The 12,974-nt window shown below is 35.7% G+C and overlaps 1 protein-coding gene across 28 annotated transcripts in view; it reads right to left on the minus strand.

The window, feature by feature from the left end:
• Positions 1-12,974, minus strand: part of LCORL (ligand dependent nuclear receptor corepressor like) — a 186,990-nt gene that overhangs the window by 134,637 nt on the left and 39,379 nt on the right. For 2 of the 28 annotated variants that reach the window (XM_032273233.1, XM_032273248.1), the window contains exon 1: positions 5,235-6,125. The exons of 24 other annotated variants lie outside the window; for them this stretch is intronic. The gene's annotated coding sequence lies outside the window, so the exon portion shown is untranslated. Of the gene's footprint in view, positions 1-2,530; positions 3,559-5,234; positions 6,126-12,974 lie in introns of those variants that run through there. 2 more of the 28 variants (XM_032273220.1, XM_032273228.1) reach the window with 2 other exon arrangements.

The raw sequence follows: 12,974 nt of genomic DNA on the forward strand, positions 1-12,974 counted from the left end.
ATATCTTTTTAATATTTTAAGAATCTGTAGTCATGTCCCTCTTTCATTCCTGATATCAGTTTAGGTATTTTCCCTCCTCTTTCTAAATTTTAAAATTTCTAAATTACTAAAAATTGAGTGATTTTATTGATCTTTTTACAAAAGATCAACTTTTGGTTTCAATTATTTTATTTCTTGATCACTCAGTTTCTATCGTTTTTTTATTTCTGCCCTTTCTTCTTTAAATCCTTCTATTTTTTATTTTCACTCAAACTTATTTTTCTAAGTTTTTTAGGTGGAAGCCTAGATCATTGATTTGAGACCTTTGTTCTTTTCCAATAAAGCATTTAAAGCTATAAATTTCCCTCTATTCACTACATTAGTTCTATCTCATAAACTGTGATATACTGTCTATTTTCATTTAGTTCAAATTCTTTATCATTTCCCTATGATGTCTTATTTTACCCACAGGATATAAATGTGTTGTTTAATTTCAAATATTTAGGTGGTGCTCAGAAATATTCCTCTGTTACTGAATTCTTTTTTGTTGTTTTTGAGACAAAGTCTCACTCTGTCCTCCAGGCTGGAGTGCAGTGGTGTGATCTCAGCTCATTGAAACCTCCGCCTCCTGGGTGCATGCGAATTCTCCTGCCTCAGTCTCCTGAATAGCTGGGTCTAAAGGAACCTGCTATCATGCCCATATGTTTTGTATTTTTAGTAGAGATGGGGTTTCATCATATTGACCAGGCTGGTCTTGAACTCCTGACCTCAGGTGATCCACCCATCTCAGCCTCACAAAGTGCTGGGATTACAGGCATGAGCCACCGCACCCAGCCTGTTATTGAATTCTACCAGATTCTTTGTGGTTATAAAACATGTAAGATTACAATCATTCTAAATTTTCTGACAATTTATGGATAGCATATGATCTACACTGGTGAATATTCCATGTAACATGAAAAAAAATGTGTGTCTGTAGTTATTGGGAGGAATGTACTATAAATGTTAATTAGGATTAACTGATTGATAATGTTCTTTGAGTCTTCTCTCACGATTTTCTGTCCTTTCTTCTTTCCTGCCAATTTTGCTTCATGTAATTTGATGCTCTGTTAGGGGGTGCATTTATATTGCATATTTTTATATCTCCTTTGTGAATTCATATAATCATTATAAAATGCTCCTCCTTGTTCTTGTTCTGAATTCTACTGTGTCTACTGTTATATCAGCTACACCAACTTTCTTATGATTAGCAGCATTTTCATTATGTATTTTTTCCCAATTCTTCAACTTTTAACCTATTATATTCACATGAGTTTCTTGTGGACGACAGAGTTAAATCTCGCATTTTTATCCAGTCTAAAAATCTGTTTTTTAAGGACAGTGTTTAGACCATTAAAATTTAATGTACTTATTGAAATTGTTGGATTTACATCTACCATCTTATTTGCTTTCTATTTATTGCCTCTGTTATACACCCTTCCCCATTCTCCACTCCACAACATTATTTTAAGTTAAATGAGAAGTTTGTAATATTCCATTTTGTTGCCACCATAAACTTAATAGCTATACCTCTTTTAGCTTTTTTAAGGGCTTGCCCTAAGGTTTACAATATTCATTTTGCTTTTCACCATTTTCTACTTTAAAATATTATAGTACCACTTAGTATGTAAGAGTCAGTACACATTTATCTTCCAACCCATCCTGTGTGCCATAGTTATATATTTTACATCTGCTTGTTATAAATCTCATTATACATAACTTACTTAAAATATTATTTTAAATATATTAAAACATAAGAAAGTCTTTTAAATTTACTCACAATGTCACTTTTTTGTATATTTGTAGATCTATGCTTAAAGATCTTTTAGCTACTGTTTTTCTTAGAGAAAAAATCAGTTGTCTCAATTTAAAAAAAATTTTTGGGGGGTATAAAGTTGTAGGTTGACAGTTTTTTTGGTACACTGAAGACATGTTTTCACTGTCTAATGGTCTGCATAGTTGCTAGCAAGTTTACAATCTTTACTTTCCTTTATTCCTCTATATGTAATGTGCCTTGCCTTTTTTCTCTGGCTGCTTTTAAGATTTTCTTTTTATCCCTGACTTTCAGCAGTTTGAGAATTATGTCTTGGCATGGTTTTCTTGGGGTATGCTGAGCTCACTAAACCTGCAGAATTACATTGGTGTCTATGGCAGATTAGTTTCTCTTTTCTAGAATTTTGTGAGAATAGAATCTTACAGAACAGGCTCTCTTTTGGGGGGTGCTTGTCTTTTTCATTCAATGGAATAATTCTGAGCTTTATCTGTATTGTTGCTGGTTATCACTAGTTTGTTATTTCTTGGTATATTCCATTATATTAGATATACTACAATTTTTTATTTATTCAGAAGTTGGTGGATGTATGTTTTCATTTTTCTTGTGTAAACAATTAACAGTGTGATCGTAGGGTTATATAGTAGGGTTACGTTTAGTTTTTTTAAGAAACCAAACTGTTTTCAAAGTGATTGTATCATTTTATATTCCTGCCATCTGCCATCCATATATGAAAGTTATCATGGCTGATTCACATCCCAATCATCCCTTCGTTAGTTGTATTTTTCTTGTCTGCTTTCTTCTTTAAAAAGAAAAAAAAAGTGATTTGCAGAAAACATTATAATGTCCTCATGTCTCCATATGATTTTAGTTTGTATTTCCCTATTGAACATCTTTTTAAAGGCTTACTGTCATTCAGATACCTCTGTTCAAATCATTTGTATAATTTTAATTAGGTTTTTAGACATTTTATCATAATAGTATAAGAGCCTTTCCAATTTGTTTTTAAATATATTCTGTATGCAATTCCTTTGTCTAATAATATATGGTGTGAATATTTCTCCTAGTCTATTGTTTGCCTTTTTATTTTCTTAACGGTGTTTCTCAAAGAACAAAAGTAGTTAATTTTGATTACCACCCAGTTTTTTCTTTATGGTGGTTTTCCTTCTCTAACAATCAGTATTTTTACCCCAAGGATGAAAAGGCTTTCTCCTAAAAGTTATAGAGATTTAAATTTTACACGTATGTCTGTGGCACATTTTGATTGCTTTTTGTGAATGGTATGAGAGGACTGATCTTTTTATTGTTCTGTAATGATATCTATTTGATGCAACAAATCATTTGTTTCTACCCTAAATCCTCCATTTCGCTCTTATTATGTTCATGTTATCCTTTCAGTCCTTGAACATAACTGAGCAAACTTTAATAGCAGTTTTAATACACTTCTTTGCAATTTCTATCATATATTATTTCTGGTTCTATTTCTACTGATTGGTATTTCTCTCAATTATAAATTATATTTTTTTGCTCTTTTGCATATCTAGTACTTTTGCTTGAATGCCAGACATTGTTAAATTTTACGTTGTGAGGGCTGGGTTCCCCACTTTTAAAGGGAGCTAGACCCTGTTTATTCAGGAACGTAAGTTAAAGTTCCTTTTGAGGTTTCTAAAGAAAGTTTTTAAGGGGCTGGGCACAGTCGCTCATGCCTATAATCCCAGGACTTTGAGAGGCTGAGGTAAGAGGACTGCTTGAGGCCAGGAGTTTGAGATAGCATGGTCAACAAAGTGAGACCTCTTCTCTACAAAAAATTTAAAAAATAAGAAAATTAGCCCAGTGTTGTGGTACACACCTATAGTCTTAGCTAATTGGGAGGCTGAAGTGGAGGAAAGCTTGAGACAGAAGTTGGAGTCTGAAGTGACCTATGATAAACCCAATGCACACCAATCTGGGCAACAGAGCAAGACCTTGTCTCAAAAAAAAAAAAAAAAAAAAGTTTTTAAGGGAGAAGCACAAAAACTTTACTAAGTTTAACTTTCTTGGCTTCAGTTGGGTGGTGGGAACCTAAATAATGACTGTCAGCCCTGTATAAGTTCTGAAAATTTTTTGCATTATAGCTCCCAGAAACTGCTTTCCAAAACAAAAGTGTTATTTGTCAGGTTTTATGGATCTCACCCTACACACAAGAACTGGTTTTCAGCCAGATTAAAGACACTGCATGCTGATTTCTTGAGCTCTTTCTCTGTGCAGCTCTCTCCTTTTTGGTACAATGTCCTCATAAATTCCAGCCACTCACAATACACCGAAGGCAGAGATTCAGCAATTTAATTTATTTAAGCTTTATTCTATTCTTTTTTAAAACTTAAAAACTTCTTTAATAGCTCTCCATACTTTGCTGATATTTAGATCTGTCATTTATTTCTTTAAATATGAAATATTACAAAATCAGTATTAAAAAATTAAGTTGGTATCTAATCATTTCAACTTTTTCTTGAATAAGTCTGTTTCTGCAGTCTGATGCCTGACAAGTCAACATCTTGATTTGTTTCTTCATGCAATTAATTCAGTACTTACTGACTTTTGTCCTCAAATGATCAGATTTCCTAAGGCCTAGAATGGAAGTGCTCTTTTCCAGAATTCTAACACCCAGTGCCCTTGAGCAAATTATGCTACATGGCAAGGGGGAAACAGGCTGCAGATCGAATTAAGGTTGTTAATCAGCTGACCTTAAAATAAGATTACCCTGGTGGATCCAACTTAATCATAAGAGTCCTTAAATTGGGAAGGAGGCGGCAGAGGAGTCAGAAAAAGAAAGATGAAATTGTGTGAGAGAATCAACCAGTCACTGCTGGTTTTAGAAATAAAAGACCACGCTAGCAGCCTGTAAAAGCTGAAAAATTTAAGAAAATTGATTCTGGCCTAGAGCTTTCATAAAGGAACACAGCCCTGCCTACAGTTTGATATTAGCCCAGTGATACCCATTTCAGGCCTCTGACCTCCGGAACTGTAAGATACTAAGTTTGTCATGTGCCACTAAACTTGTGGTATTCATTATGACACTAACAGGAAACTCATACCTGCTTCAAACTAATTTCACGGCTTGAAGTTCCTTGATTGACTCAGGGTACAGATCTACTAGAGGACAGATCTATGGCAAGTTCAATATTTGATATTTTTCTACCTTTTCTTTTCCCACTGTGATCAGCACCAAGGCAACCTTCTGGGAATGGGGAAAGGCAAGATGATTTAGATCTACTTGCTTTTATACTAAAACATAACCCTTTGATTCACAACTTTATGTAAAGACAATCTCCCATAGAACTATTTGGACAGGCGATGGCCCTAGAATTCTGATCTTCTTGCCTAAACAGCCACAAAAGCACAAATATGTGGTACTAACAAAAGACATCAAGCTTAAGCAGCTTTTTACCTCTGATTTTCTACTTACCTCTAAAATTAGCTTGGGTATTCTCAACTGTCTTTTTAGCTCTTGGCCATTTTTAACTTTTAAAAAATCCAGCACTTTTCATTGTTTTTAGAAGAAAGGTTGATCCAGATCAGGAGTCCCCAACCCTCAGGGCCGTGGACCAGTACCAGTCTGTGGCCTGTTAGGAAATGGACCACACAGCAGAGCAGCCAGTAAGCGAGCAGTACTTCCTGAGCTCTGCCTCCTGTCAGATCAGATTCTCATAGGAGCACAAACCCTATTATCAACTCTGCATATGAGGTATTCTAGGTTGTATACTCCTTATGAGACTCTTAATGTCCAATGATCTGAGGTGGAACAGTTTCATCACAAAACCATGCCCCCTGTCCATGGAAAAACTGTCATCCACGAAACTGGTCACTGGTGCCAAAAAGGGTAGGAACCACTAATTTAGATAACTCAACCCTTCCAAAGACTAAAATTCATAGTTCTTTAAGACTGATTATACTATAGGGTTCATTTGTATAAGAACATAAAGTTACCCATTTCCCTACTGAAAGCCATGTGATTTTTTTTGTTGTTGTTATCACAAACATTGCTGCATTGAAACCTTTCATAAATGGTTTATCCTATCCAACTGGTAGTTTCTGCTGGGTAGAAATCATTAAGTAAGATTACTTAACCCTAGAGTATGAATACTTTAAACTTTACCACAATCAATATTGCATTGTATGGCTGAATCATCTTAACAATCGTATCAGCAATGTTTGAGTTCCTATTATCCCTAAATGGTCACCAAAAGTTATCATCAGACTTCATATTTGTCCAATACATAAAAACAAAATTATCATTTTAATTTGCAGTTCTCTGATTATTGTTTTAGCATATTTTCAAATATTCTACTTTCAGATTTCTCTTTTAGCCAGGCTTGGTGGCTTATGACTGTAATCCCGGCACTTTGGGAGGCTGAGGTGGGCAGACTGCTTGAGTCCAGGAAATACGGTGAAACCCTCCCCACCCCATATATAAATATATAAATTAGCTGTGGATGGTGGCATGTACCTGTAGTCCCAGCTACTCAGGAGGCTCAAGTGTGAGGATCACCTGGCCCAGGAGGTTGAGCCTGCAGTGAGCTAAGCCATGATCATGCTCCTGCACTCTAGTCTAGATGACAGGCTGGAGTCATCCAGGCTTTTCTTATTTTTCTTTTTACTTTTTTTTTAGGTTCAGGGGTACACGTACAGGTTTGTTATATAGGTAAACTGATGTCTCAGGGGTTTGGTGTACAGCCTATTTCATCACCTGGGTAATAAACCTAGTATCCAATAGTTATTTTTCTGATCCTCTTGCTTCTTGCACCTTCCACCCTCAAGCAGGCCCCAGTGTCTGTTGCTCCCCTTAATATCCATGTGTTCTCATTATTTACATGGTAGAACATGCGGTATTCGGTTTTCTGTTCCTGCATTAGTTTAAGATGATGGCCTCCAGGTCCATTTATGTCCTTGCAAAGGATATGAGCTTGTTCTTTTTCATGGTTGCATAGTATTCCATGGTATACATACACCACATTTTCTTTATCCAATCTATTAATGATGGGCATTCAGATTGATTCCATGTCTTTACTACTGTGCATAGTGCTGCAATGAACATATGCATGCATCTTTACAATACAACAATTTATATTATTTTGGGTATACACCCAGTAATGGGATTGCTGGTTTGAATGGTAGCTCTGCTTTTAGTTCTTTGAGGAACTGACCTAATGCTTTCCACAATGGTTGAACTAATTTATCCTTCCACCAACAGTGTGTAAGTGTTCTGTTTTCTCTGCAGCCTTGCTGGCATGCCATTTCTTTATTTTTCAGAAATAGCCATTCTGACTGGTGTGAGATGTTATCTCACTGTGGTTTGATTTGCATTTCTCCAATAATCAGTGATATTGAGCTTTTTTCATATACTTTTTGGCTGCATGTACATCTTCTTTTGAAAAGTATCTGTTCATGTTCGTTGCCCACTTTTTAATGGAGTTGTTTTTTTCTTGTAAATTTAAGTAAGTTCCTTATAGATGCTGGAAATTAAACCGTTGTTAGATGCATAGTTGGCAAATATTTTCTCCCATTCTGCAGGTTGTTTCTTTATTCTGTTGACAATTTCTTTTGCTGTGCAGTTTCTTTAGTTTAATTAGTTCCCATTTGCCAATTTTTGCTTTCATTGCAATTGCTTTTGGCATCTTTGTCATGAAATCTTTGCCCATGCCAATGTCCTAAATTGCCTAGGTTATCTTCAAGAGTTTTTATGGTTTTGCGTTTTACATTTGAGTCTTTAGTCTATCTTAATTTTTGTATAATGTGTAAGGAAGGGGTCTAGTTGCAATTTTCTGCACATGGCTAGCTAGTTATCTCAGCACCATTTATAAATAGGAAGTCCTTTCCTTATTGCTTATTTTTGTTAGCTTCGTTGAAGATTAGATGATTTTAGGTGGATGGCCTTATTTCGGTGCTCTCTATTCCAATTAATTGGTCTATATATCTGGTTCTGTATCAGTATCATGTTGTTTTAGTTACTGTAGCCCTGTAGTATAGTTTGAACTCAGGTAATGTGATGCTTCTAAGCCTTTTTCTTTTTGCTTTGGATTGCCTGGCTATTCAGTCTCTTTTTTTGGTTCCACATGAATTTACAAATAGTTGTTTCTAGTTCTGTGAAAAATGCTGTTGATAGCTTGGTAGAAATAGCAGTGAATCTGTAAATTGCTTTGGGCAAAATGATAATTTTAATGATATTGACTCTTCCTATCCATGAACATGGAATGTTTTTCCATTTGTTTATGTCATCTCTGATTTATCTGAGCAGCGTTTTGTCATTCTCATTGTAGAGATGTTTCAGGTCCCTGGTTAGCTGTATTCCTAGGTATTTTATTCTTTTTGTGGCAACTAGGAATAAGACTGCCTTCCTGATTTGGCTCTCGGCTCACTGCTATTGGTGTACAGGAATGCAAGTCACATTTGTTCATTGATTTTGTATCCTGAAATTTTGCTGAAGTTATTTATCCACTGAAGGAGATTTTGGGCCGAGACTATTGGGCTTTCTAGATATATAATCACGTCATCTACAGACAGGTATAGTTTGACTTCCTCTTTTTGCATTTGGATGCACATTATTTCTCTTGCCTGACTACTCTGGCCAGCACTTCCAATATTATGTTGAATAGAAGTGGTGAGAGAAGGCATCCTTGTCATGCATCAGTTTTCAAAGGTGATGCTTCCAGCTTTTGTTCATTCAGTATGATGTTGGCTGTGTGTGTGTCATATGCAGCTCTTACTATATTCAGGTGTGTTCCTTCAATACCTATTTTACTGAGAGTTTTTAACATGAAGGGAAACGGAAACAATAAATTGAAAGCCTTTTCTGTATCTGCTGAGATAATCATGTGGTTTTTGTCTTTAGTTCTACTTGTATGATGAATCACATTTACTGATTTGCATACATTGAACTGATCTTGCATGCCAGGAATAAAGCCTACTTGATCGTGGTGTATTCAGTTTTTCATGTCCTGCTGGATTCAGTCTCCAAGTATTTTGTTGAGGAACTTTGCATCTATGTTAATCAAGCATATTGTCCTAGAGTTCTCTTTTGCTGTTGTGTCTCTGCCAAGTTTTGGTATCAGGATGATGCTGGCCTCATACAATGAGTTGGGGAGGAGATCCTCTTCCTATATTTTTTGGAATAGTTTCAGTAGCAACAGTACTAGCTCTTGTTTGTATAACTGGTAGAAGCTGGCTGTGAATCTATCAGGTCAACGGCTTTTTTAGGTTGGTAGGGTATTTATTACTGAATCAATTTAGGAGCTCATTACTGGTCTCTTCAGGGCATCAATTTCTTCCTGGTTCAGTTGTGGGAGGATATATGTGGCCAGAAATGTATCCATCTTTTCTAGGTTTCTACTTTGTATGAATAGAGGTGTTTGTAGTAGTCTCTGATGATTATTTGCATTTCCATGGAGTCGGCAGTAGCATCCCCTTTGTCTTTTCTAATTGTTCTCATTTAGGTCTTCTCTCTTCTGTATTACCTAGCTAGTGACCTATCTTATTAATTTTTTCAAAAAACAACTCCTGAATTCAATGATCTTCTGAATGCTTTTTCTTGTCTCAATCTCCATCAGTTAAGTTCTGATTTTGGTTATTTCTTGTTTTCTGCTAGCTTTAGTGCTACTTTGCTCTTGATTCTCTAGTTCTTTTAGTTGTGATGTTTGGCTATTAATTTGAGATCTTTCTAACTTTTTGATGTCGGCATTTAGTGCTATAAATTTCCCTCTTAACACTGCCTTAGTTGTGCCCCAGAGAGTCTGGCATGTTGCATTTTTGTTTGCATTAGTTTCAAGGAACTTGTTAATTTTTGCTATTTATCCACAAGTAATTTCATTATTTATCCACAAGCTATTCAGGAGCATGTTAATTTTCAGGTAATTACATGGTTTTGAGTGATTTTTTTTTTTAAGTTTTAAATTTATATATTTGTTGAGCTGTGACCCAGGAGTTTTTGGTATGATTTGGTCTTCCACATTTATTGAGGATTGTTTTATGTTCAATTGTGCAGTCAGTTTTAGAGTATGTGCCATGTGGTGATGAGAAGTATGTATACTCTGCTGTTTTGGGATTAAGAGTCCCATACTGGTCTATCAGATCCATCTGGTCCAATGTTAAGTTCAGGTCCTAAATATCTTTGTTAAGTTTCTCCTTCAATGATCTAATACCCTCCAGTGAGTGCTGAAGTCTCCTGTTTTTATTGTGGGGGAGTCTAAGTATCTTTGTAGGTCTCTAAGAACTTGGTTTATGAATCTGGGTGCTCCTCTGATGGGCACATATATATTTAGGACGGTTAGGTCTTCTTGTTGAATTAAATCCTTTACCCTTATATAATGCTCTTCTTTGTCTTTTTTCTTCTTTGTTGTTTTAAGTCAGTTTTGTCTAGATCAGGATTGCAACCCCTCTTTTTTCTTTTCTTTTTTTTTTCCCATTTATTTTATTGCATTTTAGGTTTTGGGGTACATGTGAAGAACATGCAAAATTGTTGCATAGGTACACATGTGGCAGTGTGATTTGCTGCCTTCCTCCCCATCACCTACATCTGGCATTTCTCCCCTTGCTATCTCTCCCCAGCTCCCCAACCCCCACCGTCCCTCCCCTATTTCCTCCCAACTGACCCCAGTGTGTAGTGTTCCCCTCCCTGTGTCCATGTGTTCTCACTGTTCAACACCCACCTATGAGTGAGAACATGCGGTGTTTGATCTTCTGCTCTTCTGTCAGTTTGCTGAGAATGATGGTTTCCAGGTTCATCCATGTCCCTACAAAGGACCCAAACTCATCGTTCTTGATGGCTGTATAATATTCCATGGTGTATATGTGCCACATTTTCCCTATCCAGTCTATCATCGATGGGCATTTGGCAACCCCTCTTTTTTCTCATTTCCATTTGTTTGGTAGGTTTTCTTCCATACCTTTATTTTGTCTACGTATGTCACTGTATGTGAGGTGGGTCTCTTGAAGACAGCATACTATTGGGTCTTGCGTTTTTATCCAGCTTGCCACTCTCTGCTTTTTAAATGGTGCACTTTAACCATTTACATTCAATATTAGGATTGATATGTGTGGATTTGACCCTGTTGTTGTGTTGTTAGCTGGTTACTATGCTGGGTTGTTTGTACGGTTATTTTACAGCGTCATTTGCCTGTGTACTTAAGTGTTCTTGTATTGGCTGGTGATAATCTTTCCTTTCCATATTTAATGTTCCTTTCAAGATCTCTTGTAAGGCAGGTCTGATGGCTTCAAACTCCCTCAGCATTTGATTATCTAAAAAGGATCTTATTTCACCTTTGCTTAGGAAGCTTAGTTTACCTGGATATAAAAATTTTGGTTGAAAATATTTTTATTTAAGAATGTTGAGTATAGGTATCAAATCTCTGTGGCTTATAGGGTTTCTGCTGAGAGGTCTGCTATAAGGCTGATGGAGTTCCCTCTGTAAGTGACCTGCCCTTTCTCTCCAGCTACCTTTAACATTCTTTCATTCCAACCTTGGAAAATGTGATTATGTGTCATAGGAATGATCTTGCACAGAATCTTCCAAGGGTTCTCTGTATTTTCTGGATTTGATTGTTGCTCTCTTTAGTGAGGTTGGGGAGGTTTTCAATAATGATATCCTGAAATACATTTTCCAAGTTGTATTCTTTTTCCCTGTACCTTTCAGGAATGACAGTGATTTATAAGTGTGGCCTCTTTACATAATCCCGTATTTCTTGGTGACTTTGTTTATTCCTTTTCATTCTTTTTTCTTTATTTTGTCTGACTCTTATTTCAGAGTCAGTCTTCAAGCTCTGAGGTTCCTTCCTGAGCCTAGTCTAGTCTGTTGTTATTACTTATGATTGGATTGTGATATTCCTGTAGTGTGTTTTTCTGCTCTAACAGATCAGCTAGGTGCTTTTGTTTGTTTATACTGGCTATGTTATCTCTCAGCTCCTACACATATTCCATTTCTGCTATTTCAGCTTTGGCTACTTTTAACTGAACTGCTGGCCTTTTAAGAATTCAGGCATAGTTTTATGTATTCTGGGTAATAATGATCAAATTCATAAATTGCAAACATGTCCAATTATGACTTGACTTTTCATTTTGTTTTTGGGAGGCTCTTTTGGTTTAATATATCATACTTTAAACTTTTTTGCATATTGTTTTATGGTTTGTGTATTTTCTCTTATATAGGAAAAATTTTTGAAAGTCAAAAATCATTTTATGTGTGAATATGCGTGTGCATTTTGTTTTCACATGTAGTTCTTTAATGTATTGAAATTCATTTTCTTATAAATAGTATAAAACAGAAAATCAATTTTATCCAAAGCACCATTCATTTTCAGGCTACTTTTATTACTCATTAAATCTCAAAAGGATGTGGGTCTGTATTTCTTGTCCATTCACAGCTTTATTGAAATATAATTTACTACCACAAAATTCACTCACTTTCTGTCACTATACATTTGCCTTTTCTGGATATTACATATAAAGAGAATGATATCACAACATGCACTTTTGTGTCTGACTTCTTTCAATGACCGTAATGGTCTGAGATTCATCATGTTATAGACTACATCAGTACTCCAATCCTTTTAACAGCTGTATAGCATTCCACTGTATGGATATACTACCTTTGTTTATTGATTTGTTAGCTAATGAAACTCTGGGTTATTTCCATTTTTTGCTATTGTGAATAATACTGCTAAGAAATTTACATGGAAAAGATTTTCATTTCTACTAGGTAGGTCTACAGGAATATAATTGCTGGGTCATATGGTAAGTCCATATTTGATATTTTGAAAAACTGCCAAACTGTTTTCCAAAGTGCCTGCAACATTTGCATTCCCATAACAAATTTTCCACATCTTTACCAACACTTTGATTATAGCCATTCTAGTGGATGCAAAGTGCAATCTCATTTCCCTAGTGACTAATGATGTTGAATATTTTTTCACGTGTTCATTGGCAGTTCATGTAAGTTCCTTGGTAAAATGACTATTCAAGTTTTTTGCCCTTTTCTCAACTGAGTTATCTGTCTTTTCATTATTGAGTTGTAAGAGTTCTTTTGAACATAAATCCCTTATGAGATATTCATCCATCTGCAAGTATTTTGTTTAAGCCTGTGGATTTTTTTCTTGATACAGGATGATGTGGTTTGGCTCTGTGTGCCCACCCAAATCTCATCTTGTAGATCCCATAA

This window comes from Sapajus apella, unplaced genomic scaffold (assembly GCF_009761245.1).
Source record: "Sapajus apella isolate SASKATOON/1434 unplaced genomic scaffold, GSC_monkey_1.0 scaffold5, whole genome shotgun sequence".
In the NCBI taxonomy this organism is placed as follows: Eukaryota; Metazoa; Chordata; class Mammalia; order Primates; family Cebidae; genus Sapajus; species Sapajus apella.